This window comes from Pongo pygmaeus, chromosome X (genome assembly GCF_028885625.2).
Source record: "Pongo pygmaeus isolate AG05252 chromosome X, NHGRI_mPonPyg2-v2.0_pri, whole genome shotgun sequence".
Classification (NCBI taxonomy): domain Eukaryota; kingdom Metazoa; phylum Chordata; class Mammalia; order Primates; family Hominidae; genus Pongo; species Pongo pygmaeus.
The window spans coordinates 81,712,683-81,728,505 of record NC_072396.2 but is presented as its reverse complement, the minus strand read 5'-3'; positions in this window follow the sequence as shown (position 1 = coordinate 81,728,505).

Below are 15,823 nucleotides of genomic sequence, written 5' to 3'. Positions count from 1 at the left end.
CCCAATCAGTCGTAGGTTCAGTCTTTTTGCATAGTCCCATATTTCTTGCAGGGTTTTTTCATTCCTTTTCTTTTTTCTTTATTCTTGTCTGCCTGTATTATTTCAGAAAGATAGTCTTCAAGCTCTGAGATTCTTTCTTCTGCTTGGTCTCTTCTGCTATTGATACTTGTGATTGCATTGTGAATTTCTCATGTGTTTTTCAGCTCCATTAGGTCAGTTTTGCTCCTCTCCACATTGACTATTCTGTTTATCAGCGCCTTTATTGTTTTATCATGATTCTCAGCTTCTTTGCACTGGGTTACAATATGCTTCTGTAGCTCAGCCAAGTTCGTTATTACCCAGCTTCTGAAGCCTACTTCTGTCAATTCAGCCATCTCAGCCTCAGCCCAGTTCTATGCTATTGCTGGACAGGTGCTGCACCCATTTGGAGGAGAAGAAGCACTCTGGCTTTTTTAGTTTTCAGCATTTTTGCATTTACTCTTTTTCATCTTTGTGGGCTTATCTACCTTTAATTTTTGAGGTTGCTGACCTTTTAATGGGGTTTTGTGGCATCTTTTTGTTGACATTGTTGTTGTTGCTGTTTGTTTTACTTTTAACAGTCAGGCCACTATTCCATAATACTTTGCTGGGAGATCGCTCCAGACCCTATTTGCCTCAGTTTTTCCCTTACCGGGAGGTATCATCAATGAAGGCTGTGAAACAGCAAAGGTGGCAGACAGCTTTTTCCTTTGGGAGCTCAATCCCAGGGGGTTTCTGAACTGCGGCCAGCCCAGACACTCCTCTAGGAAGTGTCTTAAGACCCTGTTGGGATGTCTCACCCAGTCAGGAGGGATGGGATCAGGGACCCGCTTAAAGAAGCAGTCTGGCTGTTCTTTGGTAGAGCAGGTGTGCTGCATTGTGAGGAACCCTTCCTCGTCCAGACTACCTGGACTCTCCAGAGCCAGTAGGCTGGAAAGTCTGAGTCAATTGAAATGCAGACACATTAGCCACCCCACCTCCCAGGGGCTCCTTCCCAGGGAGAGTTCAGAATTCTGTCTGTATAACCCTGGCTGGAGTTGCTGAAATTCCCACAGAGAGGCCCTTCCCAGTGAGGAGGGATGAATTGGGGTCTCATTTAAAGAAGCAGTCTGGCCACAATCTGACACATCAGCTGTGCTGCATTGTTGGGAACTACTTTTTTGGACCACCTGGACTTCTCAGAGCTGGTAGACTAGAACGTCTGAGTCAACCTAACTGTGGAAATAGTGGCTGCCCCTCCAACCAGGAATTCACCCATCTCAGGCAGTCTTCAGCCTGTTGTGCTTGTTGGCTGGAATTCCACGCCAGTGGGGCTTAACTTGTTAGGTGCCATGGCAGGCAGGCCCACAGAATGATGCTCTTTGGATCCTTAGATTCAGCTCCCTTCCAAGGAGAATGTACGGATGGATCTCCCACCCTGCCGAGATTTCCAGGACTGGTGTCTGTAAGCTCCTGGGTCTCTGTGTGAGCTCGAATGACTGCTTTGCCAAGACTCTGCACAGCTCTGTGTATCAAACCCAAGACCCTAGTGGCGTGGGCTCATGAGAGGATCTCCTGATATGAAGGATGCAAAGATTTGTGAGAGAAGCATGGCTTCTCAGGTGGAATAGCATGATCACTCACCTCTTCCCTTGGCTGAGGGTGGGGGTTGCTTTGATTTCATGCCTCTCTTGTGTGGACCATCTCCCCAACCTACTTTTCTTCCTTCTCCATGGTTCAAGTTGTCTGCCTAGTCAGTCCCAATGTGAGAACCTTGATATTTCAGTTGAAGATGCTGAATTCACTCTCAATTTTCATTCCCCTCCGTGAGAACTGTGAAGAGCAGCTGCTTCCAATTGGCCACCTTAGCCCCTTCTTCTAATCATGCATTTTTACCCATTTCATTATCTTGTCAATATAAGTTGGAAGATAAAACTGAAAAGCTGATCTTTCCATTTCTCTTTTTTAACTTTTATTTGAGGTTCAGTGATACATGTACAGGTTCATTACATAGGTAAGTTTTATGTCACAGGGGCTTGGTGTAAAGATTATTTAATCACTCAGGAAATAAGCATGGTACATGATAGGTAGTTTTTCTACCCTCTCCCTTGTCTTGCACTCTAACCTTAAGTAGGCCCTGGTGTCTGTTGTGTTTCCTTCTCTGTGTCCATGTGTATTTAATGTTTACCTCCCACTTATAAGGAGAACATGTGGTATTCGGTTTTCTGTTCCTGAATTAGTTAACTTAGAATTATGCCCTCCAGATATATCCATATTGCTTCAAAGGATATTAGCTCATTCTTTTTTATGGCTACATAGTATTCCATGGTGCATATGTATCATATTTTCTTTATCCAGTCTACGGTTGATGGGTACATAGGTTTATTCCATAAGTTTGCTGTAGTGAATAGTGCTGTGATGAACATACACATGTATGTGTCTTTATGGAAGAATGATTTATATTCCTTTGAATATATACCCGTTAATGGGATTGCTGGGTAGAGTGGTAGTTCTGTTTCAAGTTCTTTGAGAAATCATCACACTGCTTTTCACAATGGTTGAACTAATTTATAATCTCACAAGCAGTATGTATGCATTCCCTTTTCTCTGAAACCTTACTAGCATCTGTTATTTTTTGACTTTTTAATAAAACCCATTCTGACTGTGGTGAGATGATATGTCATTGTGTGGTCTTGATTTGCTTTTGTCTGATAATGAATGAGGTTGGGCATCTTTTCATATACCTGTTTGCTATTTGTATGTCTTCTTTTGAGAAATGTCTATTCTAATCTTTTGCCCATTTTTTGGTTGAATTATTAGACTTTTTCATATAGAGTTATTTGAGTTACTTACATATTCTGGTTATTAATATTGCATCAGATGGATAATTTGCAAACATTTTCTCCCATTCTGTGGGTTGCTTTTCAATTTCCTGATTGTTACCTTTGCAATGCAGAAACATTTTAACTTGATGGAATCAAATTTGTCCATTTTTGCTTTCTTTGCCTGTGCTTGTGGGGTATTACTCAAAAAAATTTTGCCCAGACAATTATCTTGGAATGTTTCTCCCAAGTTTTTCTTTAAGTAGTTTTATAGTTTGAAGTCTTAAAGTCTGTAATCCATTTTGAATTGCTTTTTGCATGTGGCAAGATATAGAAGTCTACTTTTATTCTTTTTGCATATGGATATCCAGTTTTCACAGCACCATTTATTGAAGAAACTGTCCTTGCTGTATTGCATGTTCTGGGAGCATTTGTTGAAAATGAGTTCACTGTAGATGTATGTATTTTTTTCTGAGTTCCCTGTTCTATTTCATTGGTCTATGTGTCTGTTTTTATTCCAGTACCATGCTATTTTGCTTACTATAGCTCTGTAGTATAATTTTAAATAAAATAATGTAATTCTTCCAGTTTGGTATTATTTTCACTATTCTGGAACTTTTGTTGTTCGATGTAAGCTTTTTTAATTTCTTATTTTAACTTTTGTGGTTTTTAGAATTTTTTTCTAATTCTGTGAAGCATGTCATTGGTATTTTGATAGCAATTGAATTAAATGTATAAACTGTTGTGTGTAGTATGGACATTATAACAATATTGATTCTTCTAATCCAGGACCATGAAATATCTTTCCAATTTTTGGTGTCACATTCAATTTTTTTCTTCAGCGTTTTCTAGTTGTTGTTGGATTGCGTTATTTCCAAGGTGTTTAATTTGATTTTATGTGTAGATACTGTAAGCAGAATTATTTTCTTGAGTTTTTTCAGATTGTTTGCTATTGCAACATAAATCTACTGATTTTTGTATGTTGATTTTATATCCTGCAATTTTACTGAATTTATCAGTTCTAAGTGTTTTGTTGGAGTCTTTAGATTTTCACAAATATAAGATCATATTATCTGCAAACAAGGATAATTTGACTTCTTTCCTATTTGAATGCACTTTATTTCTTTCTGTTCTCTGCTCTTTTGAGAATTTCCAGTACTATGTTGAATAACAGTGTTGAAAGTGAACATCTTTGTTGTGTTCCAGATCTTAGAGAAAAGGCTTTTATTTTTTTCTCATTTATTATAATACTAGCTGTGAGCCTGTCATATATGTCTTTTATTATGAGGTATTTTTCTTCTATATCCAGTTTTTTGAGGGTTTTTCTCATGAAGGGATATTAAATTTCATCAAATAATTTTTCAGCATCAATTGAAATGATCATGATTATTCTCCTTCATTGTGTTTATATGATATATTACATTGATTGATTTGTGTATGTTGAATTATCATTCCATCCCTGAGATAAATCCCATTTGGTCATAAATGATCTTTTTAACATGTTGTTGAATATAATTTGGTAGTATTTTTTGAGGATATTTGTATCAATATTCATCAGCATTATGGCCTATAGTTTTCTCTTTTTGTGTGTCTTTGGTTTTGGTATCAGGGTAACATTGGCCTCATAGAATGTATTTGGAAGCATTCCCTCCTCTATTTTTCAGAATAGTTGGAGCAGTGTTGATATTCTTATTTAAATGTATAGTGGAATTCAGCAGTGAGGCCATTAGCTCCTGAGTGTTTCTTTGCTAGGAGATTTTTATTGCAACTTCAATCTCATTACCTGTTATTGGTCTCTTCAGGTTTGATTACTTCATGGTTCAATCTTGGTAGGTTGTATGTGTCTAGGAATTTATCTGTTTCTTCTAGATTTTCCTATTAATTGCCATATAATTGCTTATAGTAGCCACTAATGATCCTATGTATTTCTGTGGCATAGTTGTATTGTTCTCTTTTTCATCTCTGGCTCTGTTTGAGTCTTCTCTCTTTTTTCTTGGTTTGTGTGACAAAAGGTTTGTCAATTTTGTTTACCTTTGAAAAAAGCCAACTCTTTATATAGTTGATCTTTTGTATGTTTTCTTTGTTTCCATTTTATTTATTTTGACTCTTTACTTTTTTTATTCTACTAAATTGGGTTTGGTTTTCTCTTGCTTTTCTAGTTCTTTTAGATACATCGTTAGATTATTTATGTGATGTTATTCTTCTTTTTGATGTAGATGCTTATAGTTATAAACTTCCCTCCTAAGACTACTTTTACTGTATCCTGTATATTTTAGTATGTTGTGTTTCCATTATCATTTGTTTCCAAAAATTTTTAATTTACATCTTATTTTCTTCATTGATCCACTGGTCTTTCAAGAGCATATTAATTTCCATCCATTCGTATAGTTCCCAAATTCCTCGTGTTGTTGATTTCTAGTTTTATCCATTGTTGTCAGAGAAGATGCTTGATATTATTTCAGTATTTTTGAGTATTTTAAACCTTTTTTGTGACACAACACATGATTTGTTCTTTAGAGTGGTTCATGTACAGAAGAAAAGAATGTGTATTCTGCAGTCATTGGATGAAGAAAAGTTCTATAAATATCTGTTACTCCCATTTGTTCTATAATGTAGATTAAGTACTATATTTCTTTTCTTCTTCTCTTTTTTTTTTTTTTTTTTTTTGAGACGGAGTCTCACTCTGTCATCAGGCTAGAGTGCAGTGGCGCAATCTCAGCTCACTGCAACCTCTGCCCTCCGAGTTCAAGCGACAATCCTGCCTCAGCTTCCTGAGTAGCTGGGATTACAGGAGCCTGCCACTGCACCCGGCTAATTTTTTGTATTTTTAGTAGATACGGGGTTTCACCTTCTTGGCCAGGCTGGTCTTGAACTTCTGACCTCGTGATCCACCCACCTTGGCCTCCCAAATTGCTGGGATTACAGGTGTGAGCCACCACACTTGGCCTAAGTTCTACATTTCTCTGTTAATTTTCTTTGCAGAAGGTCCGTTCAGGTAGGAAAATGGGGTATGGAGGTCTCTTCCTATTATTGTGTTGAGGTCTATCTCTCTTTTTAGCACTAACATATGCTTTATATATGTGGTCGCTCAAGTCTTAAATGCATATATATAACTATTATATATGTATATAAATATTATTTGTAATATATAAATAATTATATATAGGGTCAATTCAGCAAGAAAATGTAACTGTCTCTATATATAATAGTTTTATATATAGATATAATAGTTATATGGCTATTGATATTGATATAGATATAGATGTAATAGTAATATCCTCTTACTGAATTGATTCCTTTATCAGTATATAATGACATTGTCTCTTCTTATAGTTTTTATTTTGAAATCTTTTTTTTAAATATAAGTACAGCTACTTCCACTTTTTGGGTTTCCTTTTACATGGAATGTCTTTTTCCATCCATTTATATCAGTCTATGTGTCTTTAGAGATTAAATGTTTTACTTGTAGGTAACATGTACTTCAGTAACTTTTTTTAAATTCATTCAGCCAATCTATGTCTTCCGAAAATAAAATTTTAATCTTTGTGGGTATATAGTTTTATATGTACATATATACTATATATAGCTCTGTAGTATAATTTTAAATAAGATAATGTAATGCTTCCAGTTTGGTGTTATTTTTGCTATTCTGGAACTTTTGTTGTTCGATATAAGTTTTTTTAATTTCTTATTGTAACTTTTGTGGTTTTTAGAATTTTTTTCTAATTCTGTGAAAAATGTCGTTGGTATTTTGATAGCAATTGAATTAAATGTATAAACTGTTGTGTGTAGTATGGACATTATAACAATATTGATTCTTCTAATCCAGGACCATGAAATATCTTTCCAATTTTTGGTGTCACATTCAATTTTTTTCATCAGTGTTTTCTAGTTATTGTTTGATTGAGTTATTTCCAAGGTGTTTAATTTGATTTTACGTGTAGATACTGTAAGCAGAATTATTTTCTTGAGTTTTTTCAGATGGTTTGCTGTTGGAATATGAATCTACTGATTTTTCTTGATTGTACATATATATATGATTGTACATATATATTTATTGGGTACATGGGATGTGTTGATGCAGGCATAAAATGCAGAGTAATCACATAATAAAGAATGGGGTATCTATCACTCAAGCGTTTATCTTTTGTGTTACAAACAATACAATTATACTCTTTTAGCGATTTTAAAATGTACAATTAAATTATGATTGTATATAGTCCCTGTTATGCAATCAAATAGTAAGTCTTATTTATTCTTTTGAACTATTTTTGATCCATTATCAATAACTACCTCTCCCCATTTCCCACTACACTTCCCAGCCTCTGGTAACCATTCTTCTACTCTCTATATCCATGAGTTCAATTGTTTTGAGTTTTAGGACCCACAAATAGATGAGAACATATGACGTTTATCTTTCTGTGCCTGGATTATATCACATGACATAATAATCTCCAGTACCATCCACGTTGTTGCAAATGGCAGAATATTATTATTTTTGTTACCAAATAGTACTACATTATGTATACTTATCATGTTTTCTTTATCCCTTTATCTGTTGATAGGCACTTAGGCTGCTTCCAAATTTGGACTGTTGTGAATGGTGCTACAACAAACACGGTAGTGCAACTATCACTTCAATATACTGATTTTCTTTCTTTGATGTATATATCCAGCAGTGGGACTGCTAGATCCTATGGTAGTTCTATTTTTAGTTTTTTGAGGAGCCTCCAAACTGCTTTCCATACTGGTTGTACTAATTTATGTTCCTACCAACAGCGTACAAGGGTTTCCTTTTATCCAGATCCTCACCAGAATTTGTTATTGGTTTCTTTTGGATGTAAGCCATTTTAACTGGGGTGAGATGATATCTCACTGTAGTTTAGATTAGCATTTCTCCAATGATTGATGATGTTGAGTATCTTTTCATATGCCTGTTTTTCATTTGTATGTTGTCTCTTGGGAAATGTCTCTTTAAATCCTTTGACCAGCTTTTGATTACATTATTAGATTTTCTCCTATAAAGTTCCTTAATCTCCTTATATATTCTAGTTATTAATCCCTTGTCAGATAGGTAGTTTGAAAATATTTTCTCCCATTCTGTGGGTTGTTTCTTTACCTTGTTCATTGTTTTCTTTGCTGTGGAGATGCTTTTTTACCTTCATGTGATCCCATTTGTACATTTTTGCATTGGCTGTCTGTGCTTTTGGAATATTTCTCAAGAAAATTTTGCAGAGGTCAATGTCCTGGAGATTTTCCACAAAGTTTTCTTGTAGCACTTTCATAGTTTGATGTCTTAGATTTCTAAGCCTTTAATTGGTTTTGATTTAATTTTTGTATGTGGTGAGAGATAGGGGTCTAGTTTCATTCTTCTGCTCATAAATATCAAGTTTTCCCAGCACCATTTATTGTAGAGACTATCTTTTCTCCAATGTATATTCTTGGCACCTTTGTTGAAAATGAGATTACTGTAAGTGTGTGGGTTTGTTTCTGGGTTCTCTAGTCTTTTCAACTGGCCTGTGTGTCTGTTTTATGCCAGTACCATGCTGTTTTGGTTACTACATCTCTGTAGCATAATTTGAAGTCAGGTAATGTAATTCCTTCAGATTTATTATTTTTGCCTCAGACATCTTTGGCTATTCTGGGTCTTTTGTGGTTTCATATAAATTTTAGGATTTTTTTCTACTTCTGTGAAGAATGTCATTGGTATTTTGATAGGGATTGCATTAAATATATAGATTTCTCTTGGTAGTATGAACATTTTAACAATATTGATTCCTCCAATCTGTGAACATGGAATGTCTTTCCATTTTTTGTGTCCGCTTCAATGTCTTTTATCATTGATTCATAGTTTCTATTATAGAGGTATTTCACTTCTTTGGTTGTTAATTCTTAGGTATTTAATTTTGTGTGTGGCTATTGTAAAAGGGATTACTGTTTTTACTTATTTTTCATATTGTTCACTGTTGGCATATAGAAATGCTACTGATTTTTGTATTTTGATTTTGTATCCTGCAACTTTACTGAATTTATCAGTTCTAATAGTTTTCTTGTGGAGTCTTTAGGTTTTTCCAAGTATAAAATTATATAATATGCAAACAAAGATAATTTGAGTTCTTCCTTTCTAGGTTGAATGCATTTCTTATCTTTCTCTTCTCTGATTGCTCTAGCTAGGAGTTCCAATACAATGTTGCATAACACTGGCAACAGTGGGCATCCTTGTCATGTTCCTGATCTTAGAGAAATGATTTTTAGTTTTTCCCCCATTCATTTTGATACTAGCTGTGCATCTGTTGTACATGACTTTTATTATATTGAGGTATGTACCTTCTATTCCACTTTTTGAGGATTTTTATCATGAAGGAATTTTGAATTTTATCAAATGATTTTTCAGCAATTAAAATGATCATATTGTTTTGTCCTTCATTCTGTTGCTATAATGTATCACATTTATTGATTTACATATGTTGAACCATCCTTGCATCTCAGAGATAAATCCTACTTGCTCATGATGAATGATCTTTCTAATGTATTGTTGAATTTGGTTTGCTAGCACTTTGTTGAGAATTTTTGTATCAATGTTCATCAGAGATATGGACCTGTAGTTTTTATTTTTTGATGTGTATTTGGCTGACTGTGCTATCAGGGTAATACTGGCCTTGTAGAATGAGTGTAGAAGTATTCTCTCCTCCTCTGTTTTTGGAATTATTTGAGTAGGATTGTTATTAATTCTCTTTAAATGTTTGGTAGACTTCAGCAGTGAAGCCATCAGATCCTGGGCTCTTTTTTAAATTATGGCTTCAATATCATTACTTGTTATTGATCTGTTCAGGTTTTGGATTTTTTCCTAGTTCAATCTTGGTAGGTCATATGTATCTAGGAATTTGTCCATTTCTTCTAAATTTTCCAATTTATTGGCATATACTTGCTCCTGGTAGCCACTAATGATCCTTTGAATTTCCACTGAATCAGTTACAATATCTCATTTTCATTTCTGATTTTATTTATTTGAATCTTCTCTCTTTTTTTCTTAGTCTGGCTAAAGGCTTGTTAATTTTGTTTAATATTTCAAAAAAATCTTTTTTCATTGATCTTTTTTATTTTATTTTATTGCAATTTCATTTATGCCTGCTCTGACCTTTATGATTGCTTTTCTTCTTATAATTTTGAGTTTGGTTGGCTCTTGCTTGTATAATTCTTTAACATGCATCTTTAATTGTACATTTAAAGTTTTTTCTTATTTTTGATGTAGGCACTTACAGCTATAAATTTCATGTAGGCACTTACAGCTATAAATTTCCCTCTTGGTATGGCTTTTGCTGTATCCCAAAAGTTTTGCTGTATTTAAAAACCTTTTTATTACTTTTTAATTTTTTGTGGGTACATAGTAGGTGTGTATATTTTGGGAGTACATGAGATCTTTTGGTATGGATATGAAATGTGAAATAAACACATAATAGTGAATGGGATATCTATCCCCTCAAGCATTTATCCTTTGAGTTACAATCCAATTACATTTTTAAAGTTATTTTAAAATACACAAATATATCATTTTAGACTTTAGTCATTCTACTCTGCTATCAAATAGTAGGTCTTATTCACTCACTTTTTTTGTACCCATTAATCATCCCCAACTACCCCTAACTCCCCCACTATACTTCTCAGCCTCTGGTAGTCATTCTTCTGTTCTCTAAGTCTCTGAATTTAAATGACTGAGTTATCCATTCATCTATTGATGAACAATTAAGTTGCTTCCAAATCTTAGCTATTGTAAACATTGCTGCAACAAACATAGGAGTGCAGATATCTCTTTGATATACTTATTTTCTTTTGTTTGGGTATATACCCAGCAGTAGGATTGCTGGATCATATGGTAGCTCTATTTTTAGTTTTATGGCAGACCTCCAAACTGTTCTCTACAGTGAGTGTACTAATTTACATTTCTACCAACAATGTACTTTTTCTACACATCCTCGCCAGCATTTGTTATTGCCTGTCATTTGGATATAAGCCATTTTTAACTAGGGTGAGATGATATCTCACTGTAGATTTGTTTTGCACTTCTCTGGTGATCAATGATGTTAAGCAGCTTTTCATATATCTGTTTGTTATTTGTAGGTGTTCTTTTGAGAAATGTCTATTCAAATATTTTGCCCATTTTTTGATTGGGTTATTCTATTTTTTCCTGTGGAGTTGTTTAAGCTGATTATATATTCTGGTGATTAATCCCTTGTCAGAGTGGTAGTTTGGAAATATTTTCTCCCATTCTCTGGGTTGTCTCTTCACTGTTTATTGTATTTTTTTACTGTGCAGGAGCTTTTTAATTTGATATAATTCAATTTTTACTTCTTTGATATCAATGATATTAAGCACCTTTTCATATGCCTGTTTGTTATTTGTATGTGTTCTTTTTGAGAAATGTCTATTAAACTCTTTTACCTATTTTTTGATTGGGTTATTCCATTTTTTCCTGTGAAGTTGTTTAAGCTGCTTATATATTCTGATGACTAATCCCTCGTCAGAGTGGTAGTTTGCAAATATTTTCTTCCATTCTGTGGGTTATCTCTTCACTGTTGATTGTTTTTTTTTTTTTTTTTTTTTGCTGTGCAGAAGCTTTTTAACTTGATATAATCTAGTTTGTCCATGTTTGCTTTGGTTGCCTGTGCTTGTGAGGTACTGCTCAAGAAATCCTTGCCCAGATCTGTGTCCTGCAGATTTCCCCCAATGTTCTGTTGTAGTAGTTTCAAAGTTTGAGGTCTTATATTTAAGTCTTTTATCCATTTTGATATGGTTTTTGTATATGATGAGAGATAGGGGTCTGATATTATTTTATTTTCTTGTAGTAGTTTCACAGTTTGAGGTCTTAGATTTAAGACCTTTAGTCCATTTTGATATAATTTTTGTATATGGCAAGAGATAGGGGTCTAGTTTCATTCTTTTGCACATGGATATCCAGTTTTCCCAGCACCATTTATTGAGGAAACTGTCTTCTCCCCAGTGTAGGTTCTTATAACCTTTATCAAAAATAAGTTTACTGTAAGCATGTGGATTTGTTTCTGGGTTCTCTATTCTGTTCCATTGGTCTATGATATGGTTTGATTCTATGTCCTGACAAAAATCTCATGTCAAATTGTAATTCTCAGTGTTGGGGGAGGGACTTAGTGGGAGGAAATTAGATCATGGAGGTGGATTTCCCCCTTGCTGTTCTCATAGTAGTCACTGAGTTCTCACAAGATCTGGTTGTTTAACAGTGTGTAGCACTTCTCCCTTTCCTCTCTTTCTCCTTCTCTGCCATGTGAAGATTCTGCCTGCTTCCCTTTTGCCTTCTGCCATGATGGTAAGTTTCCTGAGACCTCCCCAGGCATTCCTCCTGTACAGCCTGTGAAAATGTGAGTCAATTAAATCTCTTTTCTCCATAAATTACCCACTTTCAAGTATGTCTTTATGGTACTGTGAGAAAGAACAAATACAGAAAATTGATACCTAGAGTGGGGTGTTACTATAAAGATACATGAAAATGTGGAAGCAACTTTGGAACTGGGTAATGGGCAGAGGTTGGAAGAGTTTGGAAGGCTCAGAAGAAGACAGGGAAATGTGGGCAAGTTTAGAACTTCCTAGAGACTTGTTGAATGCTTGTAACCAAAATGTTAATAGTAATATGGACAATGAAGTCCAGGCTGAGGTGGTCTCAGATGGAGATGAGGAACTTATTAGGAACTGGAGTAAAGGTCACTCTTGCTATGCTTCAGTGAAGAGACTGGTTGCATTGTGCCCCTGCTCTAGAGATCTGTAAAACTTTGAACTTGGGAGAGATAATTTAGTGTATCTGGTGGAAGAAACTTATAAGCAGCAAAGTGTTCAAGATGTTGCCTGGCTGCTTCTAAAAGCCTATTCTCATTTGCACAAATAAACAACCTAAAACTGAAACTTCTATTTAAAAAAAATAGAAGAGCATGAAAGTGGACAAATTGTAGACTGACCATGTAGTGGAAAAGAAAAACCCATTTTCTGTGGAGAAATTAAAGCCAGCTGCAGAAATGTGGATAAGTAAAGAAGAGCCAACACAATGGGGAAAATGTCTCCAGGGCATTTTAAAGACCTTCATGGAAGCCCTTCTCATCACAGGCCTGGAGGCCTAGGAGGGAAAAATGGTTTTGTTGGCCAGACCCAGGGCTCCACTGCTCTGTGCAGCCTTGGGACATGGTACCATGTGTTCCAGCTGCTTCAACTTTAGCCATGGCTAAAAGGGGCCAAGGTGCAACTTGGACCATTGCTTCAGAAGATGCAAGCCCCAAGCCTTGGTGGCTTCCATGTGGTGTTGGGCCTGCAGGTGCACAGAAGGCAAGAGTTGAAGTTTGGGAGCCTCCACCTAGATTTCAAAGGATGTATGGTAATGCCTGATGCTGGATGTCCAAGCAGAAGTCTGCTGCGGGGGCAGAGCCCTCATGGAGAACCTCTACTATGGCAGTGCAGAGGAGAAATGTAGGGTTGGAGCCGCCACACAGAGTCCCCACTGTGGCACTGCCTAGTGGATCTGTGAGAATAGGGCTACCATCCTCCAGACCCCAGAATGGTAGATCCACCTACAGCTTACACTGTATGCCTGGAAAAGCCACTGACACTCAATGCCAGCCTGTGAAAGCAGCTATGGGGGGCTTTACCCTGCAGAGCCAAAGGGGCAGAGCTGCCCAAGGCCTTAGGAGCCCATCCCTTACATTAGTGTGTCCTGGATGTGATACATGGAGTCAAAAGAGATTATTTTAGAGATTTAAGATTTAATGACAGCCTTATGAGTTTTGGACTTGCATGATGCCTGTAGACCCATTGTTTTGGCTGATTTATCCCTCTTGGAATAGGTCTATTTACCCAATGCCTGTACCTCCTTTTTATCCTGGAAGTAACTGATTTGTTTTTTATTTTATAGGCTCAAAGTTGGAAGGGACTTGCCTTATCTCAGATGAGACTTTGGACTTAGACTTTAGAGTTCATGCTAGAATAAGCTAAGGCTTTGTTGGACTGTTCAGAAGGCATGATTGTGTTTTGAAATGTGATAAGAACATGAGATATGGGAGAGGCCAGGGGCATAATGATATGGTTTGGCTCTGTGTTCCTACCCAAGTCTCATGCCAAATTGTAATTCCCAATGTTGGGGGAGGGACCTAGTGGGAGGTGATTGGATCATGGAGGTGGATTTCTCCCTTTCTGTATTCATAATAGTGAGTGAGTTTTCACAAGATCTGGTTGTTTAAAAGTTTGTAGCACTTCCCCATTTGTTCCCTCTCTCTCCTGCTCTTCCATGTGAAGATTGTGCCTGCTTCCCCTTTGCCTTCTACCATGACTGTAATTTTCGTGATACCTCCCCAGCCATGCCTCCTGTACATCCTGTCGAAATGTGAGTCAATTAAACCTCTTTTCTTTATAAATTACCCAGTCTCAGTAATGTCCTTATAGTAGTGTGAGAATGACTAATACAGTCTGTGTCTGTTTTTATGACAGTTGCTCTTTGGTTACTATAGCTCTGTAGTATAATTTGAAGTCAGGTAATAGTTTTAGTATATTGTACTTCGATTATAATTTGTTTTAAGAAATTTTTCAATTTCTTTCTTAATTTATTCATTGACATTGTCATTCAGGAGCATATTGCTTATTTTCCATGTATCTCTGTTTTCCAAAATTCCTCTTGTTATTAATTTTTAGTTTTACTCCATTGTAGTCAGAAAAGATGCTTGATATTATTTCAATTTTTTGAAAATTTTAAGACTGTTTGGTAACCTAACATATGGTCTATCCTAGAGAATGATGCATGTGCTGAGGAAAAGGATGTGTATTCTGCAGCTGTTGGATGGAGTGTTCTGTGAATATCTATTACATCTGTTTGTTCTATAGTGCAGATTAACACTGATGTTTCTTTGTTGATTTTCTGTGTGAGAGACTTATCTAATACTGAAAGTGGAATGTTGAACTCTCAAGCTGTTATTTTATTGGGGCCTTTCTCACTCTTTATCTCTAATAATATTTCTCTTATATATCTGTGTGTTCCAATGTTGGGTGCATATATGTTAAAAATTGTTATATCCTCTTGCTGAATCAACACCTTTATTATTATACAGTGACCTTTTCCCTTTCTTATACTTCTTGTCTTGAAATCTATTTTGTCTGATATAAGTTTAGTGACTCCTGCTAATTTTTGGTTTCCATTAGCATGGAATGTTTTTTCCATTCCTTTATTTTCAATCTGCCTGTGTCTTTATAGGTGGAGCATGTTTCTTTTAACCAACAGATCAATGAGTCTTGTTTTGTTATTCATTAGCCAATCTATGTCTTTTGATTGGAGAGTTTAGTTCCTTTGCTTTCAATGTTATTATTAAGCAAGTACTTAATCCTGCCATTTTCTTATTTGTTTTCTGGTTGTTTAATCTTTTTTCCTCTTTCTTTCCTTCTTGTCTTCCTCTAGTGAAAATAACTTTTTCTGGTGATGTAATTTAGTTTCTTTATTTTTTATTTTTTTTCATATCCATTGTATGTTGTTTGCTTTGAGGTCACCATGAAAATTGTAAATGCTATTTTATAACCTATTATTTTAATGTGATAAAAGCTTAACACTATTTTCATAAACAAACAAAGATGCAAGAAGAAAACTAACAAAAATTCTACACCTTATCTTTATCCCCCCCACTTTTTAACATTCTGTTGTTTCTATTTTATCTTATTGTACTGACTGTGTCTTTGAAAGCTGTTGTAGTTATTAATTTTGATTGGTTTATTATTTAGTCTTCTACTTAGGATAAGAATATTTAAACGTCAGAGTTACAGTATTATAATATTCTCTGTTTTCTATCTACTGTACCTTCAGGTGATAATTTATTGATAATTAATGACCTTTTCTTTCTCATTAAATTACTCACTTTAGATTTCTTGTAGGACAGTTCTTATATTGATTAAATCCCTCAGCTTTTGTTTTTCTGGGGAAGTCTTTTTCTCCTTCATGTTTGAAAGATATTTTC